This window comes from Stigmatopora nigra, chromosome 9 (genome assembly GCF_051989575.1).
Source record: "Stigmatopora nigra isolate UIUO_SnigA chromosome 9, RoL_Snig_1.1, whole genome shotgun sequence".
In the NCBI taxonomy this organism is placed as follows: domain Eukaryota; kingdom Metazoa; phylum Chordata; class Actinopteri; order Syngnathiformes; family Syngnathidae; genus Stigmatopora; species Stigmatopora nigra.
In genome coordinates, this window is record NC_135516.1 from 13,985,824 (window position 1) to 14,002,467 (window position 16,644).

Genomic DNA, 16,644 nt, shown 5'->3' on the forward strand with positions numbered 1-16,644 from the left:
GTCTAAAAATGTTTTTGCTGTGTCTGTATTCTCACCCTCTTGCTACTCTGACAACGAAATTTCCCGAATACGGGATGAATAAAAGTTACCCATACACCTTATTGACAATTAAATCCCAAATCAACCCAACAATCATTACCAAGATAGTCCAAACCGTTGCCTCGGGTACGATCCTTTTTACTACTTCCCTACCCCCATGTTTGGTTAGTCTTTTTCCAAGACCACCACTACCAACCCCCTTTCCAAAGAATGAATTTATAACATAGTGACAAGCACCCATCCCCCCACTGGTAGCACAACAGTGAAATAAGGGTGACAACCTTTTCAATCTAAAAGGGACCCCAACAGGCGATTGTAAGCCGGTGAGGAAACAATGCTCGAGGCTGATGAACACCTGAATCGAGTCGGACAGCTAGCTTCACTTAGCAGTACGATGCTAAACTCAGCATATGATGGGAAGAGAGTTCGCTCCGAGGCAGCGAAATGGGGATGAACCTTTATCAATATGACTGTCTGAGCAAGGCTAACAAGTCCAATCTGCCAAAAAACCTCTCACGGTCCAGGGAATAAAATCTCCTATAGAGTGGAAGCTCAGGCTGGAATGACATACCGTATTTTCACGACTATAAGGCGCACCCTCAATGAATGAAATTTTTCCATATATAAGGCGCACTGTATTATAAGGCGGACTGTCTATTTTGGAGAAAATGTAAGACTTTTAAGTGCGCCATATAGTGGTGAAAATACGGTAATTGCTATTGACTTCCAGGTATGAAGCACTCACTACTACACAGTCACCTCTAGAGCCAGCCATTGTTGATGTTCTGGATTTTTTTGGTATAAAATCTTGCAGTGGGGGAGGAGCTATATGATGGAAGATGTTGTAAACTAAGATGGCTGATCTGCATATTTAACAGTATTGTTTCAGTTCAGGCGTTTGTGTTTTTTTAATATCCGACAGTGGTGGTTTTTCGTTTTTGGTCTTCTGTTTTTTCCATATATAAGGCGCACTGGATTATAAGGCGCCCTGTCTATTTTGGAGAAAATTTAAGACTTTTAAGTGCGCCTTATAGTCGTGAAAATACGGCAATTCATTCATTTTGTTCCACTTCAGAGAAGAAAGATAATCTAGGCTTCATTCATTCATCACAATGTTCAAAATCCCTTTTGTGAGGGAGTCTGATGCACTTTTTTGTGGTTTGCTTCGCAATTGTGGCTAAGAGCCAAGTCGGAAAATGCTGAGCTATGTTATAAACAGTCAGTTGTGAAAGTTAGTGTACTGCTGTTTCTGATAGTCTTCTAACATGAGCGCTATGTCATCATGGCCAAAAGACACAGCTGGGGAACACCTGTTACCAAACCAGAATCCCTTTCACTCGTCGTTCCCGCCGGAGTTGCTCTTTACAGTCGCTTTTGGCCACTGTTCCTGTCAACTTGTTAGCTAATTTCCCTTTGGACTGCCAGGGAGAAAAAAAAGCATGACGTTTCTACAGGGTCAGACCGTGACTGACAATACAATGAACTATTGGGAGTTATGTGAAAACCAAATCGAATTCCCAACTAAAGGGCTTTAAGAACTGAAAATTGGAATGGCTAAAGCAAACTTTTGGGCCCGGGGGCCACATTGACTTTAAAAATTTGACAGATGGGCCGGGTCAGCACAAGATAGGATAACATATAAAAAAGTGCATCCGTTAAGAGTAGATATGAAATATAAAGAGAAAAAAAGGACTAAAGTATTAGCCTACTAATCACTCATCATTAAAGTATAAAGTACAAAGTTAAGTCAAAAGGAATGTATTAAGAAATTTTATGTCATTTAAAAAAAATATAGAAGGGCTGTAAAACATGAAAAACAAATAAGAGTGGACAGAGCTACTGTAACTAGCTTCCGCATGATGGCGCCATCTTGGGGAAGAAAAAAAGATATGATACAACTAAAAAAGTGCATCCGTTAACAGTACATAAGAAACAAACAGAAAAAAGCTACTCAAATATTGACATACTCATCGCTCATCATTAAAGGGAAAAAGTATAAAGTACAAATTAAAATAAAAAGGAATGTATTAAGAAATATTAAAATGTAATTTAATAAAAGATAGAGGGGCTGTAAAACACAAAAAAACAAATAAGAGTGGACAGAGCTACTGCCACTAGCTTCCTTGTGACAGCGCCATCTTGGGAAAAAACAACAACATTGTGGTATCAATCCCAAACAAAGTGGGCGTGACTTGTTTCTGCATAATGAGTTGTGGGTTACAGGTCAAAGTACACAACGGGAAGAGAAATACGATGATAGAGGTAGAGACAGACATCTTTACCCGCTACTCATTGAAAATCCAAAGCAACAAGCACTCTAAATTACACTCTACCATCGAGAACCAACGGGATCCGGCACCCTCTAACATGAACGCCATAGCGAGAGAGAGAGAGAGCATGCCTCGGAATGCGCGCCACAAATCATTTTTATCAGGCACCCCAGCGGGTATCGACAAACTGGGGATGCATTTAGATAGCCCAATTAAAATGAGGAAATGAAGCGCCACTGAAGCGCCATAGTCCCCCCCTCCCAGGACCCCCCCCATCTGGCCTCTAACCCCCTTCTGTTCCCTACAGAGAGAACCTAACTTGCATTGAATGTACCCTGTTGAAGGAGTCCCAAAGTTTTTAAGGTGAACTATGTATTACAGAAAGAGAGAAAAGTAGCATAACATATTTTCGGAGTGCGTACCTCTTGTTTGCACAGCTGTATTGTTGAGATAATGGCCGCTTTGGGATGTTACCAAAGGGCTTGGAGGCGAACAGGCAGTGTACGAGACAAATACTCCGGAGCAATACCGTACAACTTCAAAGGCTAAGTTAACGATCAATGATATTGATGTTGTTTTGCCAATTTATCTCAACTTTTCTTAGGTGGAGACCTCCATAGGCATACTTGTTCCTACGCCCTAAAAAACAAGTAGTTGTTCGTTATACCCGCCTTGTTTGCAGTACTGAACCTCGATATTTAGTTCACTAGAAGTAAAAGACAGAAGAATTAAATGTTCTTCCAATGAATTTAAGTTAAAGTATGTGTACTGTATTAGTATTTATGTAAGAATAAATGAGTTATGGATGCCTTTGAGTGCTGCTTGGCAGGTTACAAGTATTTATCGTATTTTCACGACTATAAGGCGCACTTAAGTCTTAAATTTTCTCAAAAATAGACAAGGCGCCTTATAATCCAGTGTGCTTTATATATGGAAAAAATATAAAATGTCATTTATTGAGGGTGCGCCTTATAGTCGTAAAAATATGTGTATTTTCACGACTATAAGGCGCACTTAAAAGTCTTAAATTTTCTCCAAAATAGACAAGGCGCCTTATAATCCAGTGCGCCTTATATATGTAAAAAAAAAAAAGTGTCATTCATTAAGGGTGCGCCTAAAAGTGCAGTGCGCCTTATAGTTGTTAAAATATTCGTATTTTCATGACTATAAGGCGCACTTAAAAGTCTTAAATTTTCTCCAAAATAGACAGGGTGCCTTATAATCCAGTGCGCCTTATACATGTAAAAAAATAAAATGTGTCATTCATTAAGGGTGCGCCTTATAATGCAGTGCGCCTTATAGTCGTGAAAATCCTGTCGTGTTATTACAGAGTGTAATTCAGAAATAAATAAAAAAACAGGCAAGCAAATTCTATTCCCTCTTCTACATAAACCTCTAAACACACCACTTGGTAGACAATTTAAGCTTCTGATTATACTGTTAAAAACAAAAGTAGCAACAATATGTTGGTCATTCTGAACCAATGTATACAAGGTGAACTTTTGGTGTTGCTATATCTTGGTTCTGCCATACAAGAGAAGACGAGGAATGCTTTTAGCGGCAGGTTTGAGCCCTGGGGAGTGGTCCCGCCTCGGTCAAGCGTCGCCGCCACTCTCAGTCTCAGACAAGCATGCCTTCCGGATGCTTCCTTCACCCCCTCTTAATATGTTTCTGGCTCGTACTGACGATAAGAAGCCGGCACTCAAAAAATAGGACAAGTTGCCTGACTGGCTACAGTGAAAAGTGTCAACTGCTGCTTTGACACTCCCTAGCTTCACACCTACCTTGTCACTTATGTATTCTATTTTAAAAAAGGAGAACGCAACATGCTGTAGCGTGCAATCTTAAAGCTTCTATTGTTCAAACTATGTCTCATTAACGAACTGGAAAAGTTACAGTTAAATTCAGGTTTGTAAACCTATTCTCATACTGAAAACAACATGTCAGTTTATAAATGATGTCCTAAACCAAGTCAACTTGATTTAATGTGGGCCGGACCATTTTAGATATAATATTTAGATTTTTTTTAATAAATGGATTAAAAGAACTGGATTAAAAGCTTTGAATATTCCGTTTTTTATCGATATAAAACAATGGATATTTTAGATTTTTTAAAATATATTTTTAGGTTTTACAAAAAAGATTTTTGAACTAAAAACATGGAAACAATTGATTAAAATAAATTACATGTATTGTTTTAAAAGGGGGAAAATCGGGAATGGATTAAAATAACTGGATTAAAAGCCATGAATATTCAGTTTGTTTATAGATCTAATACAATGTTTATTTTTAGCTTTTTTTTAAATATATTTTTTAGATTTTACAAAATTATTTTTGAACTAAAAACTAAAAAAATGACTAAAAATGACAATTGTTGATTTAAAAGGGTAAAAATAAGAAAATTTAATATACATCTATACTCTTCATTTGAATTTGATCCTATAACAGAAATGGTTTTTGGACTAAAAAAGACAGAAAAATGATTAAAAAATTACAATTATTGATTTAAAAGGGTAAAAATAAGGACATTTAACATACATCTATACTCTTAATCAGAATTTGATCCTAAAACAGAAAGTCACCACTCACGATTAATTTTCCCGGGCCACACAAAATGATCCGACGGCCCAAATTTGGCCCCTAGCCCACAACTTTGACACACATACCCTCAACTCCTTAACTCCCCAGTGCAATCCAACACAAAAACCCCAATAAAAACACTCTCAAACATCCAAAATGTCCACCAATTTCCCCAATCTGTGTATTAATTTCCTTCTATATACTCCTAAACTAAATCAAGCCTTTTAAAATAATTCCCAAGCATGAACTATTGAACTCTCTAAAACAATAAAAGCCCAAGCAAGAATGGTAAAAGGCAAGAAAGCAAAAAAACAAGTAAATACGCATTCCTAATACCCAACTAATCCTTACATGGTGGTGGACTTTCACGTGAGAGATGAAAAGCCTGCCAAGTGAAGGGAGTAATCCATCACTCATGCCATTTCGTTTCAACATGGGGTGCCTTTCTTCAACTAGGGGGGGTTTTGACTGACTACAAAATAATAGCCTAGTGTTGACCAAAAAAAATGTAGCCCGAAAAAAAAACACGAAAAAATGACCAACTCTGAGTTAAACCAATGCATTTTTCTGGGAATCAAAACCTAAAACCACTTAGTAGCAATATAACTACAAAATATGGTAAGAGATAATGACATACATTTATAATATCTTCTAAAATGTACATTAAAGAACCTCCTAAGAACGCTAGACTGCTTTTTCTCTCTATTTAAAATGTGTGGGGGATGACAAATGGACTTCAAGTCAAGCCTGCAAAGAAAAAAATTAAGGGAATAAAAAATTCAACACATACCTTCTTATTATAGCATTTCTGCCTTATACACTAAGCCAGAAAAAATGAGTGGTTTCACACGCTTGCTAATGGAAAGAGAAAAGAACACTTTCAGCCTTCTCTATTTGACTTAATATAGATGTTCCTTATTCTAATTCTTGCTTTTTTTGGTGTGTTAAATCCACAAAGAAAATATCTGAGAGATCCAAAAGGAAAGTGTGAATGAACAAGGTAGTACAGATGTGATCTTAAAGAGAGTCAAGAGTAAAATTTAAAGCCCACTGTGCCTCATCATAGATAATCTTTACCATGTGTCATGGTGGAAAAGACCTGTGTTAGCTTTGGACAAAAGATGGCGGTCTAATATGCGACTTCTAATAGAAATGTAGAATATGGGAAAGGCGTATTTTGCTTTTTTTTTAATGTCTTGCCAATTGGAGCTTGTGGAGCAACTAAAGCCGAGCTTTGGCTTTTGTTAATAGTCACAAAGGGCGAGTTAACTGCAGAGTATATTACTACTCTGCTGCTAAGGAAAGTCACTGTGTAAAACAGGGCTGAATTTGCTCCTGGTTTTACAGTTGTTGTTCCAATGTTTGTTGGGATGAGGGGTGTGTTGGTGGTATAGGGAGTGGTGCTTGGACGTTTGGTCGCCAAGACGTTCGGTCGCCAGGACGTTTGGTCGCCGGTCAAATGGTGACAGAGAGTTTACTGTTGAAACCAGCTCTCTAAGTACTGTTTAATATCTAAGTACTGTTTGATATCTAAATACTTTTTAATATATAAGTACTGTTTAATATTTAAGTATTGTTTAATAGCTGAGTACTGTTGAAAACAGTAGATATCTAGATATTAAACTCTCTCATGAATATAATTTTGAGAGCTGGTTTCAACAGTATTTAGATATTAAACAGTACTTGGATATTAAACAGTACTTACATATTAAGCAGTACTTGCATATGAAACAGTACTTAGATATTAAACTCTCTCTCTTAGATATCAAAGTCTCTCTCATTAATATAAATTTGAGAGCTGGATTTAACAGTAAACTCTCTGTCACCATTTGACTGGCGACCAAAAGACCTGCGACCAAAAGGGACCAAAAGACTGGCTACCAAAAGACCAGCGACCATACGTCCGGTGAAGCATAAATTAATTCCAGTTTGTCTTTGGATAGCGTCATACTTTTAACAATCCTTCTTAGTGTTCTTCCAGACTGATTTCCGACAAAGAACTGAGACATCTGACTATTAATTCAATTGACAATAAATGTCCTTTTCATCCATTTTCTTTACAACAGTTTCTAACTGATTACCGCCTTAAAATATTGCCCGTTGTTCCGCAAATGAATCTGTTGTAATCTTGCCTTGTTATTCCCACAGCAAGGTACCAAATTGTCATTTTTATCTTAGCATTAAACCCTCCGTCCATTCACTGTGTTCGTGCTTGTCCACTCGTTAGAAAATGGAAACACTGTGCGACTATGTGAACACTTCCCACGTTAGCCATGTTGGCAAAGGGCTGAATTTGGCCGTTCAAAATCATTAGCGCAACAAGCCCTTGCCAGATTAGGGTGACGTGTTCTGTCAGTTTGTTTATCCACTAAGTGACAGGCTTGCAAAAAGGACATATACAGTTTGTAATTGTATATTAGCTTCACATTAACTACCATAGTAATTCCGATTTAGCTTGAAATGCTTCAATTGGCAAATAACTAAAACGCAACTAAAAAGTGGACATTTGATACAATTTCCACATTCCCTGAACTGGTTAAAATACTTACCGTATTTTCACGACTATAAGGCGCACTGCATTATAAGGCGCACCCTCAATGAATGCCAGTTTTCCCATATATAAGGCGCACTGGATTATAAGGCGCCCTGTCTATTTTGGAGAAAAATTAAGAATTTTAAGTGCGCCTTATAGTCGTGAAAATAGAGTATGTTTTTTTTTTTTTTTAGGATTTTTTGTTTTTATTCTGCGTGGAGGCCACTATTGGTTGAAGTACTATTGTTTATTCAATATATTTTTTTGCATTTATCAGTGTCAGTACAGATTTTGTTGTTTTCCAGCCTTATTCTATTTCAAACTTGACTGTAGAAACTAAATATCGTATTTTCCATATATAAAGCACACCAGATTGTAAGGCGCATCACATTATAAGGCGCACCCTCAATGAATGACACATTTTTTTCATATATAAGGCGCACTGGATTATAAGGCGCCCTGTCTATTTTGGAGAAAATTTCAGACTTTTAAGTGCGCCTTATAGTCGAGAAAATACGGTAAGTCAAATCAATGAGGATTATGGTCTAAAAAAAATAAAAAATACACTAGCGCAACACTAACTGTAAACAATTAGCCCATTTTTTTTATCTCTCCAGGATTTTCAGACCTACATTGCGAAGATTTACAACTCCTTGGGGATTTAGCAAACAATGTTGGATGATTTACAAGAGGAAGAAATAACTTTGTACCGTTTTTTTTTCCTCTCATTTGGCTGACAGCGTTGATTTATTATATTAAATAACGGCTAGATCTAGGCCACCTATTTTGCTGGAGGTGTTGGCAAAAGCGTGGTCTTTTTGCGCTATAAATGGTGTTCAAAAGTTGGCAAAGTGACAATAAAAAATAACTATGTAAAGTGTATACATTTAATTCATGCTATTTTTCAGTCTACTGCTTATTTCATGCATGTATGCAGATACATATTGAAATTTTTCCACCTATTTCTGGTCTATTTAAGCTACAAAATGTGTCCAACACTGAATAAAAATAAAAAAAAACACAATTTATTTGAGTGACTATGTAAATTAGTCTACATGTCACACATTTCTTCCTTAATTGGCAATTTAAATGAAGTAAAAAAGTGACTAAATAATACAAGTGAAGGAATGAGATAGACTCTCCAGAGGCAAAATATGACAAAAATACTCAAGTGCAAGTTGGCCTAAATTGTAGTTATTAAAAGTGACTAAGTTGTCATATTATTTTAATCCTTAAGTAAACTCATTTCCATTTTCTGTCACTTTCTTGCTAGCAAACATGACCAATTATCATATATGTATATATATCATAGTTATCAGTACGTTCCTTAAATCATCTCCATAAAGTGAGGTTAGAAATTGCCAGGTAAATGCTAAGCTAAATGCTAATAAGTAGAGAAGGTGAAGGAGCAGATTCCTCATTTGCATCACATAGTAGGTCAGATCCCATAACAGTTCCATTTGGGTGTTAAAGAGCAATGTTCCCTGTAACATGCGCACTATTTTCGTCTTCTCTGCGCAGTAGCAATCAAATGGCGCGCAGTAAATAAAATCCAAACTTTGTTTTTTAATTAATATTATTATTATTTTTAAATATACCTCTTCCCGCATGATGGTGCTGTCAACATTAGCTGATAATAGATGAAATATGTGTGGCTCTTGACTATATTGTTTTTCTTTTTAACATTTTTACTGTATTTTCACGACTATAAGGCGCATTTAAAAGTCTTAAATTTTCTCCAAAATAGACAGTGCGCCTTATAATTCAGTGCGCCTTATATATGGAAAAAACAACACCAAAAACGAAAAACCACCACTGTCGGATATTAAAAAAAAACACAAACGCCTGAACTGAATACTCAATACTGTTAAATATGCAGATGCCATCTTAGTTTACAAAATCTTCCAACATATAGCTCCTCCCCCACTGCAAGATTTTATACAAAAAAATCCAAAACATCAACAATGGCTGGCTCTAGAGGTGACTGTAAAGTAGTGAGTGCTTCATACCTGGAAGTAAATAGCAATTACCGTATTTTCACCACTATAAGGCGCACTTAAGTCTTACATTTTCTCCAAAATAGATAGTGCGCCTCATAATACAGTGCGCCTTATAATACAGTGCGCCTTATACATGGAAAAAAATGTTATTCATTGAGGGTGCGCTTTGTAGTCGTGAAAATACGGTACATAAAATCCAAACTTGTTTTCTTATCCCTTAGAAAATTAGAGGGAACATTGCCTGGTACCATATTGTTTCCCCTACAGTCACAATGTTGACTTATCTAAAGGTACTGTACTACTGTGGAGCTAAAGAGACATTTCTGTTACTAGTCAGGCAGTACCTGTGGAGTTAATCTACTGAGCTAAAGTGTCAGGAGATTTGCTGAAGTCTCGGGAGATTTGCTGACATCTTGTCTGACACACAGGATTGATTGTCCAACTTTTGAAGGACGTTGTCCTATTGTTTGGTCTTTTATTGTACTGAATCGTAGTAGTCCTTTACAGGGAGGTAAAAATGACATAGTTTCTTGAATCAGCGTATTTTAGGTCATGACCCCTAGCCAACCATGTCCATCCTAATCTACCACGCCCACTTCAAATCCCCATGTGGCTAAGATGCTAAGCCACCTAAGCAAAATGTCTCGACCAATTAGCCGCTAAGGCTGTAGAAATGGATCATATGACTTGTTTTTTTTTAATCTTTCTGCCCGTGTCCTTGCTTCGAATTTACCGTATTTTCACGACTATAAGGTGCACCGCATTATAAGGCGCACCCGCAATGAATGACATTTTTCCATATATAAGGCGCACTGTATTATAAGGCGCACTGTCAATTTTGGAGAAAATTTAAGACTTAAGTGCGCCTTATAGTGGTGAAAATACGGTAATTGCTATTGACTTCCAGGTATGAAGCACTCACTATAGTCACCTCTAGAGCCAGCCATTGTTGATGTTTTGGATTTTTTTGGTATAAAATCTTGCAGTGGGGGAGGAGCTACATGATGGAAGATTTTGTAAACTAAGATGGCATCTGCATATTTAACAGTATTGAGTATTCAGTTCAGCGTTTGTGTTTTTTTAATATCCGACAGTGGTGGTTTTTCGTCTTTGGTTTTCAGTTTTTTCCATATATAAGGCGCACTGGATTATAAGGCGCCCTGTCTATTTTGGAGAAAATTTAAGACTTTTAAGTGCGCCTTATAGTCGTGAAAATACGGTATGTGCCTATCAAAATACTTTTTGCCTTGAAAACAGCCTAGCAAAAAGATTTGACATTTTCTACATTATTCATATTTTCAATCAACACTTTTTGGGTCTGTATCCTTAGCTATCTATTTTAGCTGTGAGCTAAAGCCCTTGGAAATCTGTAGGGACCGAGTTGACCCAACCGGGATGGGTCGCAGACTATCCCGAGGATTGTCAGTTCTCATCCAAGTTTCACGGCAAAGCACACTAGCCAACGCGAAGCGACGGCTTCTCCTTGAAAGTATCTTGTGCATGTCACTTTGTATTATTGATGCAGGCAAGCATGTAGAAGGGCCTCAAGGATGTCTGTTTGTCTGTCTGCCTTTTGAGAACAAGACAAAATAATACTTGGGAAAAAAACAAGATAGACAAACAGGTCTGCTGCCCCAGTTTTTGACCTTTTCCAGGTGGCTTGCACTTATCAGTTGGTGTGCGTATTCATAACAAGAAGTCAAATGTACTGATCTCAACTTTGCTTCATATGATGTCCTATAAGATAGCTTGAATCTGTTTAACTTAGCCATTAAAAGTAGAATTAAAACTGTCAATAGAAAGCCAAGCATGTTATATATATTTTACTCTGGTTGTTGGCAAATAACATTCCAAATCAGTGCTATAAAACGTTAGACTTTTGCACTACTGTTATTCAATCTTTCACTATTGTGCCTATGCTATTTTTATTCAAAATCATTTCAACCTCTTGATTTTTAAAATTTGCCAGATGGAGCCAGGTCAGCACAAGATATGATAACATATAAAAAAGTGCATCCGTTAACAGTACATATGTAACATAAACAGAAAACAAGGACTAAAGTAGTAACATACTCATCACTCATCATTCAAGTCAAAAGTATAAAGTACAAAGTAAAGTAAAAAGGAATGTATTAAGAAATATTAAAATGTAATCTAGTAGTTTGCCCATGTCTGACCTAAAATGTGGCGCAAACTCCAAAAAAATAGGTCAAAACCAGACCTCTACCAAGATTCAGAAGCCTTCAAACACTATTCAGCAAAACTGAAATCAACTTGATCAAATGTGGAAAACTAGCAGTCTTAGGCTGTATTCATTTGGTGATTTAATACCAAAATGTATTGTCCCCAATACAATATTCCCTCAAATTTTCCGTTGGTCTGGGCAGAAAGACAACCTCCCTGAGCACACTGAGTACCAGTGTGAGTGACATGATTGGTCGCTATGGGTATCACACCTGGCATAAGCAGGTGCATGTCAATGTTCCCTCTAATTTTTCATGTAAAACATGCTGTAAAACACGAAAAAACATAAGAGTGGACAGAAATACTGCCACTGGCTACCACGTAAACAGCGCCATCATGGGGAAAGAGGTAAAAAAAACAAGTTTGGATTTTATTTACTGCGCGCCATATGATTGCTGCTGCGCAGAGAAGACGAGAGTAGTGCACAATTGCGCATTGGTATCAGGTCAACAACAAATCTTAGTGTGAACACCAATGTTGGCACCAGGAGAATTCTTGTCTACCTTAGAAGAGGTTGTCTCCAAGGAAAATCTAACATGTTATGAGTTGCTAGGTAAATTTAACTCCCTCCAAGCTGTTTAGTACAATACGACCTTATTGCCAATAATAAGATGCCAGTCATAATTACTATGTCATCACCTGTTTTTGACTGAACCAGATTGGACATCAGTTTCCTCCACTTTTTGGTGTCTATTAAGCGAGTTTATACAAACTGACAGATGATCGGTAGAATCATCTCTGCCCTGATTGTTCAATGATGTATGAAAATAAAAAATGTAATAGCTCTCCCAGCATCATAGTCCTACAGTTGATTATTTTTATCTGCGTAAATAAAATCCCATTAAACGTACAATTCAATGTCAAGAAGGAGTTTCAATTAACTATCGTTTTCAAACTATTTTTCCTGGATTAGTCAAGTGGGGTGTAGAAGCAAAGCGAAGCACTAGATAGACATGTTCATTATCCTATTGCTGAGACAAACACATCTGATGGATTAAACAGTGAAATATTACAAGATGCTTGAACCGCTGTCCTGCTCTGGGAGATCAAAGTGGGCCCTGAGGGTCTGGTGAGCAACGGGGGATCGGGATTGGTTGGAGCCCAGCTCCAAAGGAACAAGTGCTGGACCGAGAAGATACAACATCAGAGGCGTGCACTGCATTCCCTTAGGCTTGTTTCTTCACAACTGTCAGCTTACCGTGTACAAAATGAGCTGTATATAGGGGAAGGGGTTGGAGGGGTGAAGTGGGGTGGGGTGGGGTGGGGGGGGTTGCCAACATTCTGTCAGGGAGTACTTCTCATCTTACAATAAGGAGAAGATTCATTTGGTAACATGCCATTGAAGTAAAGATGACTGATCTTGGTAAGGAAATGAAGTTGGGATTTTGTAAAAGCGCCCCTCCTACAAATATTCACCTAAAACTTTTGGGCCCCGGGGGCCACATTGACTTTAAAAATTTGAGAGATGGGCGGGGTCAACACAAGATACGATACATATAAAAAAGTGCATCCGTTAACAGTACAAATGAAACATTACAAGAAAAAAAGGACTAAAGTATTGACATACTCATCACTCCTCATTAAAGTAAAAAGTAGAAAGTATAAAGTCAAGTAAAAAGGAATGTATTAAGAAATATTAAAATTTACCCTAGTATTTTGACCTAAAATGTGGCGCAAACTCAAAAAAATAGGTCAAAACCAGACCTCCACCAAGATCCAGAACCCTTCAAACACTATTCAGCAAAACTGAAAATAACTTGATCAAATGTGTAAACCTAGCAGTCTTAGGCTGTATTCATTTGGTGATTTAATACCAAAAAATATTGTCCCCAATACTATATTCCCTCTATTTTTTTGTTGGTCTGGGCAGAAAGACAAGCTCCCTGAGTGCACTGAGTACCAGTGTGACATCATCATTGCTCGCCATAGGCACACTAGTATCACACTTGCCATAAGGAGGTGCATGTCAATGTTCCCTCTAATTTTTCATGTAAAACATGCTGAAAAACATGAAAAAACATAAGAGTGGACAGATTTACTGCCACTGGCTGCCTCGTAAACGGCGCCATCATGGGGAAAGGGGTATAAAACTAAAAATAAATAGTTTGGATTTTATTTACTGCGCGCCATATGATTGCTGCTGCGCAGAGAAGACGAAAATAGTTTGCAATTGCCCCATTACGAGCGTGTTATTTTTCAAATTCATGGAATCGGCTCAAAAAAAGTGTTTTTAAAAAATGCATTCATCATTTAACATAGGAATGCGTATGGTGGTTGCTCTGTTTCTCATTGACAAACACTATTATTTGCCTGTTGAAGGATGGCATGTCGGTGTTGCCAAGTGCACAAACAGCAATGGGACAACCAAATAATGCGAACAAAAGCTTCTCCCTTCTTTGTGACTATTCAGAATCTCGGCTATGAAACATTTGCTATTTTACCTCCGACAAAAAAGGTGAAAATTTGATGGAAATACTCTAGTCGTGTATTTTTTTTTCCTCTCTATCTTATCCGTTAAAGGTCAGAGGATTGTAGAAATGAAGTGCTGGTCTGACATTCTGTGAGCTGTTGAAGGTTTTTTTTTCAGGGTTTTTTTTTTTTATAGAAGGTAAATACCATCTTGGATTGGTTTGGATTGACATTCACAAATAAATTCAACTCAATTAAAAAGATAGAATACAGTCTCCATTTGAACATATACTAAACGATCAAAAATTCAATCACAAATTATACTAATATCTTTCCTATAATCAACAAAATAGAGGAATATTTACATACCTGCAGTCAAAAAACTTGATTCCAAGACATCGGATATCTCTCTAGTCAAGAATAATAAAACTTGACTGCTCCAAAAGGCCAAATCTGATGAAAAAAATCAGAAAGGCAACAAACTGATTAGTTTAAAGTAAAAAAAACAAGTCTTATTAGCCTCCAAGTTAAGAGCAAACAATTGTGAAAGATCACAGATACACCATATTTAAATATTCGCTAAATGCATGGTATAAATGTGGAAAACAATTTTAGATTTAATCAAAATAAAGCAGCTAAATGTTTCAGGAGTGTATGTCATTCTGATCATAATAACGAAACCCCCTCAACACAAAAATAGATTGAATTTTCAGTAGGATAGATTGTTTCAGTTGTATGCTTGAGGCTATACATGCTTTTGTAAAGCCTTGCTCAAATGCATTGAAGACAAAACAGCATTGGGAAATCATTAAAATTCTAGACAGATGAAACTGAGAAAAATGTCTCCATGCACCTAAAATTACAAAAGTCTTGTCTGAAAAAAATAATGTACTGCATATATATATATGTACCTCATATTTACGGTGCTCGGACATTTGGTCGCCGGTCTTTTGGTTGCCGGTCTCAAAATTATATTCATGAGAGAGTTTAATAGCTAAGAGAGAGAGAGTTTAATATCTAAGTAATGTCTGATATCCAAGTCCTGTTTAATATCTAAGTAATGTTTAATATCCAAGTAATGTTTAATATCCAAGTAGTGTTTAATATCTAAGTACTGTTTAATATCCAAGTACTGTATAATATCCAAGTACTGTTTAATATCTAAGTACTGTTTAATATCTAAGTACTGTTTAATATCTTAGTACTGTTTAATATCTAAGTACTGTTTAATATCCAAGTACTGTTGAAACAAGCTCTCATAATTATATTCATGAGAGAATTTAATATCTAAATATCTACTCTTTTCATCAGTACTTAGATATTAAACAGTACTTAGATATTAAACTTCTCTCTTAGATATTAAACTTCTCTCTTAGATATTCAACTTCTCTCTTAAATATTAAACTTCTCTCTTGGATATTAAACTTCTCTCTTAGATATTAAACTCTCTCTCTCATTTATTAAACTCTCTCTCATGAATATAATTGTGAGAGCTAGTATCAACAGTATACTCTCTGTCACCATTTGACCGTCGACCAAACTTCCAGCGACCAAACGGTCAGAGCACCAAGTATCACGGTACAATTTACGTCACAAATTGGCCTCACATACCTTTTAATCTTGGTCATAGCAAACACAGTAGCCATAGTAACGTATCTGATTTATAGCTTGTGTTAAGCGCAATTGTTTCACGTCATTAAACTTGCCTAATAGTGCATGGCAGTCATCTCAATAACGTAGCATGAAGCAATTACTAACACACACATAAACGCAACAGCAGCTTCTACAAGTAGGAACCACCTGAATGATGACGTCTTTTTTGATTTTTGGAAATATTTCTTCATATACAAAAAAATGAGTCCGATGAACAACACAAGTAAAAATTGAGATGTACTACATTTAACATTAGAGGACACTGTAGTACATATTTGTTTTGACGGCAACTTCAAATCCCATCATAGCTAATCAGTAGAAAAATAGCCTAAACATGACATTATGCTATGAAGCATTTTTTCTAATAAATAATGCATGATATTTGCATCATGGTAAAATCCAATGAAAGGTTATAAAGCATGTCACTACGTTAAGTCGCACTGAGTCCGTCCGGCAGATGTACGATGAATATATACTAGTACACAGATGCTAAGTAGTTTTATTGTGACTGGGGTCAGCAGTATGCAAAATGAAGTACACCCCCACAAGCCAACTTAATTCATGTTTGTGCAAAAACGGATTGTGAGCCGAACAAACCTCATGAATAGCCATTCTCTGTCAGTTTTGATGTTGCCGCTGATTACATTTGCCGAGAGATGTTATGGGATTTACTCATGAATACAAATTGGGCTGCAAGGCCGTTTTAATATTATCGCGGAGTTGAAAAATATCGTTTTTCTTTCCTCCTAAAGATTTTTTGCTTTGAATTATTCATTTAAGCCCAAAAGGCCACTAAGGGATTTTCCGAAGGGAGGTTCCCCAAAAGGTTTTCTTAACCGTACCCCCCCCAAAAACTAAGTAGATACACAAAACAACAAAATGACTATTGGGAAAATGAATACCAGCTATTATTCAT

General features: G+C 36.8%; 1 protein-coding gene across 16 annotated transcripts in view; it reads right to left on the minus strand.

Annotated features, from left to right (window-relative positions):
- ptprfb (protein tyrosine phosphatase receptor type Fb) overlaps nt 1–16,644 on the minus strand; it is a 176,788-nt gene that overhangs the window by 141,471 nt on the left and 18,673 nt on the right. For all 16 annotated transcript variants that reach the window (XM_077725114.1, XM_077725115.1, XM_077725120.1 and 13 more), the window contains one exon: nt 14,445–14,528. The gene's annotated coding sequence lies outside the window, so the exon portion shown is untranslated. The remainder of the gene's footprint in view (nt 1–14,444; nt 14,529–16,644) is intronic.